The sequence below is a fragment of the Falco rusticolus genome, chromosome 8 (assembly GCF_015220075.1).
Source record: "Falco rusticolus isolate bFalRus1 chromosome 8, bFalRus1.pri, whole genome shotgun sequence".
NCBI lineage: Eukaryota > Metazoa > Chordata > Aves > Falconiformes > Falconidae > Falco > Falco rusticolus.
In genome coordinates this window covers 41780061-41789659 of record NC_051194.1, presented here as the reverse complement: position 1 = coordinate 41789659, position 9599 = coordinate 41780061, and the positions used below count along the sequence as shown (strand labels likewise).

At 40.0% G+C, this 9599-nt stretch overlaps 1 long non-coding RNA gene across 1 annotated transcript; it reads left to right on the top strand.

The window, feature by feature from the left end:
* The first annotated feature begins 2606 nt into the window (after positions 1-2606).
* On the top strand, positions 2607-7510 carry LOC119152935. Its single transcript, XR_005105984.1, has 3 exons — positions 2607-2712; positions 3988-4095; positions 7067-7510. It is a non-coding gene; the product is annotated as an uncharacterized LOC119152935 (long non-coding RNA).
* The last annotated feature ends 2089 nt before the right edge of the window (positions 7511-9599 follow it).

Genomic DNA, 9599 nt, shown 5'->3' with positions numbered 1-9599 from the left:
GTATTTTCATAAGAGGTTGGAAAGAATGTATTTTCCTTAGCACTGAATTTCACAGTACAGCATTGTCCTGTCCATTATGACCTGAGTTGTATGAAATAGTGATGCAGCCACAGCCTGTCTGTTTGATTTGCTCTCAGCATGATTTACCACATCATATCACAACAGCCCAGGTATTTCCAATAAATATGGGGCCAAATTCATGGCTGACATATGCAGACACAATTCCATTGCTATCGATAGAGTTGCATTTGCTCCCACCAAGGTGAATTTGATCACTAAACTGAAGATTTAGGGGTAAGAAACAGAATTTTGGAAAAAAAACCCCACCCAACCCAACCACAAAACCAAAACCAAAACACACACACACACCCCCCACACACACACCCACTCCATATATTACAAAAATAGCATAAAATAAAATAAAAGCAGTACAGATCCATTACTGTATCAGGGGCAGAAATTTGTAACCTTTGTTTCATGAGTAATTCATGAGAACACACACAAAGGGTATTTCAACAGCACTCATTTTTATTTACCACTGATTATTCCCCCAAATCAGTACTGATTATATAGAGAGCAAAGTGTGGACCCATCATGTCACATTTATTTGAAAAGGCTAGCAACAACAAGCTGCCTTGCATACCCCCATAGCTAGGAGAAAGTCTAGACATTAGTGAATTTAACCTGATTTTCTTAAAATGCAGACACTGCCCTGGTGGTGTAAATCCTTATGGAAGACATGCAGCTACGACAACTTACACCAGCAACTGAGCTTCCTGGGAAATAACACAACAAAGCAGCAATGTTAGTGACCAGTAGAGAATTATTAAAGGAACACAGATAATTGGAAGAAAATAAATTATCTGGGTAGAATAGCTATTATAAAATGAAGTGCAGGCAAAATCACTGTACTGGACACCTTCCAGCCTCACATGTCCTAGGTGCCTTTCTGCCTAATTTTAAGATCTGCATAAAGCTTCTGTTCTTTGCAAACCAGTCAGGAAGGAATAAGAATTGGGGTTTGGATATCTGCATTTTCTTCTAACTGGAATCATTGCCTGTGGAAAACTATCCTTCTGGGAAAGATGCAGGAGTGCTAGAAATGATGATTCAATTGCCCATTAAGATAATTCCTGGAAGTACTACTTTCTTGAGGCTGTGTTTCCAGGAATGGCAATCACGACATCACTGCTCTGACAGTGTGATAGGTATGTCCAGAAGTGGACAGAGCAGGTGAATATTTCCAGTTACTGCAAGCAGTACACCACAGGTTAGATCTCATGGTTATATTTATTTGCAAAGGCTAACTAATGCAGCATATTGCAATCCTTTGATGATGAATTATACCAATTGTTTTGCAATAAACGGAAGCTTTTTTGCAATCCAGGTAACATTTTTTTATGTTCCTATTACTGCTTTTTGTGCTATTAGAGAAGCAGTGAATCTTTAAAGAGAAACTTCCTACAGCTAAAAAAGACATTAAGGGGGAAAAAAGCTGGGAGCCATAGTGACAGGTACAACTAAGGCTGTATCCTTCGGTTCCCTGGAAACCAGTCAAACACTATCTCATCTTGCAATGGTTGTGTCTGATCCTCTGCTTCAGACAACTTCCTAATAATGGCAACTACAGAGGTGACTCTCTGCAAATAAGGGCTTACAGCAACTGGACATCCATCATATATCTCCAGAGCAACATTAGACCACCCTAATGGGTACTCCCGTCTTCATTATGATATTAATTCTCTAAATTTCCAAAGTGATTTCATTTGTAAAATGACAAAGGCTGACTGCTCAGGAGACAAACTGTTTTCATCCCCCTCCTGCATGCTTACAAAGGCTCACTCTCTTTAGTCTTTGGGGGAAAAGAAATTTGATAGCATCAGATCTCTTGTGATACACAAGGCTGCCTAACAGCTACACCACCTGCCAGCACTGCATGCCTGCCCATCCAGCCTGAAGATTTCTAAAGCAATGGTTGATGAGTAGAACATAGATGTTGGGTTGGGGGCGGGGGTTGGGGGCAGGCTATGCAGGGAGAAAATAGAGGCTGTATAAAATACTCAGTGTGAAAGTGAGGCAGGATTGAGGGTAAGGGTGAGGTCAGAGCCAAGGCTGGAAACTGAATCAATCTGAACAAGGTTGGTTTGGTAAGATTAGGTAAAAGCATGATTTTCTCCCTGGTGTATCAAAGCTTTTGCTGTGGCTACAAATTCACTGACAGCCAACCAAAGCAAACTTCTCACAAAGAGGCAATTCTTTGTATAGCTCCTGATCTCCAAATTCTTTAGGATTAAATAAAATAGAGATTAAATTAAAAAGGAAATCAGTAAACCTGTGAAATTGCTAATGCTTGCCCCAAATAGTGAGTAACTAAAGTGCCTGACTGAACAACAGTGAGGAATTAGGAGTTACTTTTTAAGGGCAGTGATAATTGTAACCTGACTGGTGAATGAATTTGGAAGCAATCAAAACAAAACAACGTTTAATGCACTGAAAAGTGTACAAGACACCAATCTCATTAGGCTTTATCCTCTTTTAAGAGACTACAAAAATGGCGTCCTCTAATTTTCCTGATTCTGGATTTCCTTTCGCTCACAGTCATTCAATCCTGTTGCTGTTCTCACAGTCAGTGTGAGAGAAGACTGGCACTAAGTCCAGTTCCTCTTCCCAGTAAAAAGCACCCTCATCAAGCAGCTGATTTTACTTGCTCTCGTGAGCACCCTCTTACGATTTCATTCCCTTTGTCCTTGTTCCACTGCTAGTTTTCTTTTTTTGCCAGCTACTTCTACACTCCTTGTGGTGATGAATCTTAGATTCAAGGCCAGCACTTGGTACCAGTACAGCTGCATGGTCCCCAGTCTCAGGGCATCCTGCATCCCAGGTGTCCTTCAGCTGGCAAGAAGATTACAAAGCTCCTGTGGGGACACTGTAGCCCAAAAACGTGTCTCCACATGACTCACACACTTTCTCCTGGGGCACAGGGACAATGTGCTGCTCAGTGCAGGCAGTGATGTGGGTGGCTCTTGGGGTGACTGTGCTGCACAGTGTCACCCAGAGTGGTGTGTGGCTGCACATCCCATTGCTGTCTTTCATCAGGCATTTACTACAGATGGGGCTCTTCATTAAATTTTATAAATGTATCAAAGAGTATGTCTATCTCACACAGGAAAACATTACTGTAAAATCTGGTTTAAAACTAATTAGCAACGTTAAAAATGTTGAAGAGGATGGCTCTTTTTTCTCCCAGAGGAAGCCCTCATGTTTAGGCTATAGTCAAGCCCCCTTTTCTTCTAATTCTCTCTTTATTTCTGGCCTTATAAATCTTGTATCCTTTGCTGAACAGCCATGCAGCTTCAGCAGGATTCAGACTGCCTCTCTCTTTTCCCTTCCCTGCCCTCCTTCCCCAAACCTTCAGCAACTGCAGCTTAACTTAGTAGCCAGAGACTAGGCTGGAGCTGTAGGTTTGAACCCACTCACACTGAGGAGGTCACTGAACCGTAGTCAGCTCACCAGTTTCTGGGTGAGTGCTTTAACCACTGCTATAAAAGATGAGCAGCAGCATCGCCACCATCCATCTTTAAAAAATAAAGAGTAATCCAGTTGTCCAGCCCTCAAGGAACAACGCGCCTATGAGTCAGAGGGTTTTGCTGAATGTGGATGTGAGTTACATCTTAACGCTTAACTGAAGGCTCTGTGCGCATAGCTTAGTCCTATCAAAAATTATGATTTTGGATTATTAACCTCACTTCATCATTCCCTAGCAAATTTGAACATCACCTCGACTCAACATACTTTCTGCTAAAAATCCTTGTTTTCAGTGTTAAATGTGCACCACAAAATTAACCTGGATCTTCAACTTGAATGGCTAAATTTTCCTCAGAAATTTGAGTGCGTTTTTGGTTTTAGCCACCAGGGCTGAATTTTAATGCTGTAATAATCCTGCCAGATGATGACTGACTGTTGTTTCTGTGTCTCCTTTTAATACAGATGGGAGGTGGAGATGTTCAGCACTTCCTGGTAATACTCCACTTTTCAGTGCTACAGCTTCATTTTTCTGTGTTTTAAGTATTTAGCATACAGACGCAACGATCTGAGGTGGGTTGGCAGCTGCTCCTACCAGTTATTTAAAATGTTTTTTGAAATTCTGCATTCCATAGACTCAAATTCAAACATGCTGTAAAGGAACTCTACTGTGATTGCTTATCTCAGGGATAAACTTGGCTCCATGTTATGTGCTTATGACGTTATTGATGGCCCTCTGGCCCCCAAATTAAATTATTAATGGAAAATTCTTTGTCATTTGTTTCTCAATGTCACATGAATGCAAAAGTACTTTTCAATGCAGCTTCATGGAGAAGACATTCTCCGTTTCCATTGCACTTCACTTTTTCTGAAAGAGGTGCTAAACTATTATTACTTTCCATTTTTAATTAAATAGTGTAGTTCCCTTGTCTAAGATTAATATGTTGCAGTTGCTATCAATGAAAGCTTTTCTAACAGCCCAAACTCCTGCTTTTTTTTGCAAATATCATAGGCTAATATTCAGGGCTTTGTGCCAGTTTCATGCAAGTTAGCTAGAATAAAGCCACTCTGGCATCATTAACTTTATTTTTGTCTTCCATAAAGACCATTTCTGCCCTAAAAAAGCTTGAAATTCCAACCTAATGTGTCATTTAAGTATGGACAACATACTGCATGATTCATTAGGGAAAAAAAAATACCCCATTTCCTAAGCAATTTGAATACTCTATATTAATCTAGCACAGAGCTGGAGCAATCATTGCCCTGTGTTTAGACTTCCTGAACTTTATTATGGAAGGAAATTAGCTTTCCAAGGATGACTGTAAAAGGTATAGTGGTTTTTGTGAGGTCTGTGCTTAGGAACAAGAGGAACGTTGCTTTGCTGGTATTCAGAGGCTGAAAGCCACCATCAAGGCATGGCTGGCAGTTCATTTGTGATGAGGAAAGCAAAGTAAGTCCAGACCCATAAGGAGTGGTGTGGCATACAGAATTTGGTTTTAAATGCATATCACCTTTCTGCTTTCATGTTAGGGGACAGCAGAGCCATGACCACCTGATGTGGTCCGTGCTGCCAGTTATGCGTGGAAGGATTTAACCCATCTTTTCTCTTTCCAGGCTTGCAGGGGAAGTGAAAACCTTGTACAAATGCTATTTAGTCTGTTGGCAGGCTCAGTTTCATAAAGGCAAAAATGTGGCTGAAAGCCACTTTTATTTCCTCTCTCCACCCAAATAGTGCTTTTATTGCTAATCCTCCGGAAGGCACAATACAGCATCTGACCGGTGCTCTGCTCCTAGATACCTCTCAAGCAGAAAACAAGTTGTTTGCCATTTTCTTCCCTTGTCAGATCAAACCAATACACATACTCAATATACCTATCTTGAGAAGTTTTCTTTATTGATGACTCTCACTTTCTCTGCAAACAATATATTTTCTACAGTAACCATCCAGGTAAATAGGGTTCACTCTGGAAATAGAAGGAGCAGAACCATATGGGAGAGTATAAAAATGAACTGACCTGAACCACGGTTCTGAAAACATTGTAAATTGTTTCCATACCTTGACAAATGTTTGCACTGGTTAGGAATGCCTTTTTTGTTGTGACTTGTCCTCTAATTGTTTGGCACCTTCCAGGGAATAGTTCTGCTCTTATGCTAAATTATCACACAGGGAGATAGTCTGCCAGCTCGATCTGGTCTTTCCTGCATTACTGACAGGTTTCCATTGTGTTCTCATAGAATCCAATGCATGAATAAGCTCCAAGTCTGTTCAACTTTGTTTAATGTTTGTGCAACATCTGCTTTCAATGGTATTTGAACCAGAGTGGTAGTGGAGAGATACCACAACTTTAGTGGACTCTGGAGCATGACTATGCACTGCTGGTTTGATAGTAAACTGGGGACTTTGTGGTATGAAGGAGAGACCTGAACCCCCTTATGCTTGCCCAGGCAGCTCTGAAGTAATTTTGTAGCCCCTCCATGCACGCATATTTTAAAAAGTCACAAACCAATTGCATATACAATAGCTGTGTAGCATAAGTACCATAGATCCAGATGATATGTCTCTCCAGCACTGCTCTTTCAGAAAATTGCCATTCAGGTGCACGGGTACGCTCAGAAAGATTCTGTTAGCATACATAATTTACCATGAAAAATAGTGGTCCCACATAAAAAAAATGTGTGTAGAGTACAAATATACTCCATAGATATTGCTCTTATCCTGTATTTTTATTAGCTCCGTATACAATATTTGTTTTCTGCTATTTGGGATGGTAATAATAGGAATTATGTCTCCTTCACTAAGCAAGCTTTTTTAATATAAATAGGATTTGTATATGCTAATTAATAATGCATTGTATCTATGCTGACTACTGGATGCTGTAACCCTTAGATGGAGAGGACTGCACATAGGCTGGTCCCTTCAAATCCAAATTTGTCAGGTGTTCTCTGTGCACTGGAGCAATGTTGCCTCTTTAAGAAGGCGGTTTTTGTTCTACAGTTCAAGATGGTGAACACCTGGGCATGATATTCTGCTTTTGACCTTGTAAAAATCATTTGCAGTTCTGAAAGCAGGAACACCTTGTGATAAAACCATATTAAGTGATAATGACATTTTGCCAGATTGTGCTGAGAATTGCTCTGAGAAGGAGGAAGACATTTCCAATGATTGTTCATCAATCTTCAGATTGCCTTCAGATGATGAAGAGCTCAGGTTCCCAACCCAGCAGCTGCATGGTGTGAACGTACCCCACAGCCATGGGGAAGTGGGAGGAGGTGGGGAGTCAGCAAGGGCACTACCAGGGCCCGGGGTGAGCTCCACCCATGCGGACCCATACACAGCATGACAGTGGAGGACAGAGTGTGGCCTTCAGCTCTGTGCCCTGAGAAACAATATTATCAGCGTTTGGCTTTGCTGAGCCGTTTGCTCTGCTTTCCAGTGCAGGAAGAGTAGGTTCATAGTGATACTATTTACAATTCATGATGAGAAGATTGCAGAAGATTGTTGAAGACACGAAACACTGACCTCCTATTTCCCTTTCATCTACAGGAGTACATCCATAAACGATGGTCCACTTTAAGGACAGTGGAGTGGAGAATTATACTGGGCTGCTTCTTCTACAATCTTCTTTATCTTTTGGGTCAGCAACATCACTAATTGGCACTTGACAGCACTTCCAGATACTCCTTGTGAATCTCATAGTGTGACTGATGGTTGATAACATAAAAAGAAGAATTCTCAGATCCATTTTAGTCCGTCAAAAACTAGAGGCTGCGTAGCACGTACCACATCTGGCAATTGATAGCACCATGTTTGTTAAGGTTATCTGATTGGAAGAGCTGCAAGCAATGAATAACGCAGCAAAGCTGCATGTGATAACCTCCCTACAGCGAAACTGCATAGGCTAACAGCTTCATGCTTGCCATTTTAATATTCTGGATTTTTAAAGTGGAAAGTGTTAAAGAAATGCTCCCAAATTTCTGAATGCACTTGCCAGACAAAGATATCCCACAATGTGGTTAACAGACTTTTTTTTATGCTGCTGAATTTTTCAAATACATTTTTCACATCCTAAAACAGTAGAAATTATTTTTGATGCCTGAATGCACTTGGGGGGTGACTTTGTTTTGCAGTAGAACTACTGCAAATTTTCTCTTGATGCTCAAAGAAGAATAATTCTAAATTCTTACCCTTTGTTATTATATGTCTAAACCAGAGCTTTTTCTATGTACTTTATGAACTAATCTTTTCAAACCCTTGTTCAATACAAGATAGTAGCCCCGCTTTTCTTATTTTCTCAAAATACGTAGGCTAGCATATACAAAGAAGAGTTGCTATCAGCCCTAATGACTGAAAACGATTTTATTGTATGTGATTAGTAATGTGCACCTCCTTTGGCTCATTTTACAGATTTCAAAGTTTCCTCTGCTGTGGACATCATGCTTGTTAACAGGGGCTTCAACAGAAAGTAAAAAGCTATGTCAGTGCCTGCAGTGGACTGGATAGTTCTGACCTGCCATTGAGTGATGGATGTTCTCGTAGCAGCTGGTGAAAATAGCATAACAGAGAGGAATATTAGTGTTGCATTGCATATTTTTGTGCAATATAGGCTTTGAATCTCAAATGCCCTAACACTTGCATGCGTTTCAGCACCACATTCCTATGAGTGCATTACATAAATCTGAATTCCAGGCAGCGCTATGCAGACTTGCAAACCCTTCTTCTCTGAACTCTATTATTTATAAGATTAAAACCCCTGAGGTTTCAAATGGCAGGTTTATTGTCAAGTACAATGTACTTTTCATTCTGAATGGACAAAAGCCTTTAAGCTTACCTGAGTCTGCATGGAAACCTGCCTGCCTGCCCTCAGTGCTACCACATGTATTAGTGGAAGCCAATCTTTTCTCCAGGGGTGTGAAACAAGCATCCTGTAGGGCCCTCCACCTGTACCACTGGTATGTGCTCTGTTGGAGGAGAGCTCTTTACAAGCATTGGGTGGATGGCCTCCATCCAGGGCTGCATCAGAGCTAGAGTAACTCAGAAAATGTTATTTGTAGAAAATATTTACCCAGCCAGTTCACCTTCTGGATTTCTTTGCACTACACCCACAAACAGATGTTGAACCTTACAGATATGCTCATTGTTAACTACATTCAATGAAAATGGAATGGGATGGCCACAAAGCATTTGCTCTGTGGTTATCTATTCTTCGGTATTCAGAGGGTGTGGTGAGTCTTTAAAGTCTTAAGTAGAAAAACATTATAAATAGGATGAAGGAATTAAAAAAATATTTCAGGAATTCTTTTCAAATATTTCTGGTGCAAATCTTACATCTGCTCATGAAAGTATAGTTCCAAATATCCTAGCAAAATAATCATTTAGACTGTAGTCAGGTATATTCAGTAGGTAAGATTTTACAAATTTTTAATGGAGAAGGCGCTATAGGGTAATAAGATGGCCATTAAAGACCATATCATAGGGCATTTCATCTGAGGCATTTTAAAGAACCATAGTTGGTCTTCCAAAGTGTTAAATGTCTTTCAGATGTGCTGGTGTTAATGAAACATATATTCATCAATCTTTAGGGTAGGAGGTTTTTACAGCTGCTTACCATTGCTACATATGTACATAAAAATCTCCTCTCTTGTTCTCAAATCACAGGCAAAGGAAAAAAAAAAAAAAAGAAATATTTTTTTAACTAAATAAGAGATATGTTAGCCTCTTTGACTTGAATTGCTCCAGCAAGTGATCTCAAAAAAACTGCTGACCACCCTGTTTGCCACATGTTTTTTTTAATGCCAAGACTTTTAGCACTAATGAAGGCACACAAATAGAATCCAGTTGAAGTTTTGTGAGACCTTCCTAACTAACATTTTGTTAGTTTTTGCAACAAAGATATGCGCTTTTGGACTTCGGACATAAGAATGAAATAAGTAAATAATGGTTAATATAAGAAAGGGCATACAGTTCTTCTTTAATGGATTAATAAGAGCAATTAACCTTGTAATGCATTAACATTTTAGGACTGAAATGTTTGTGAGTTAGTTTTACATGAAGTGTCCTTGTAAAGGTCAAAGTCAAA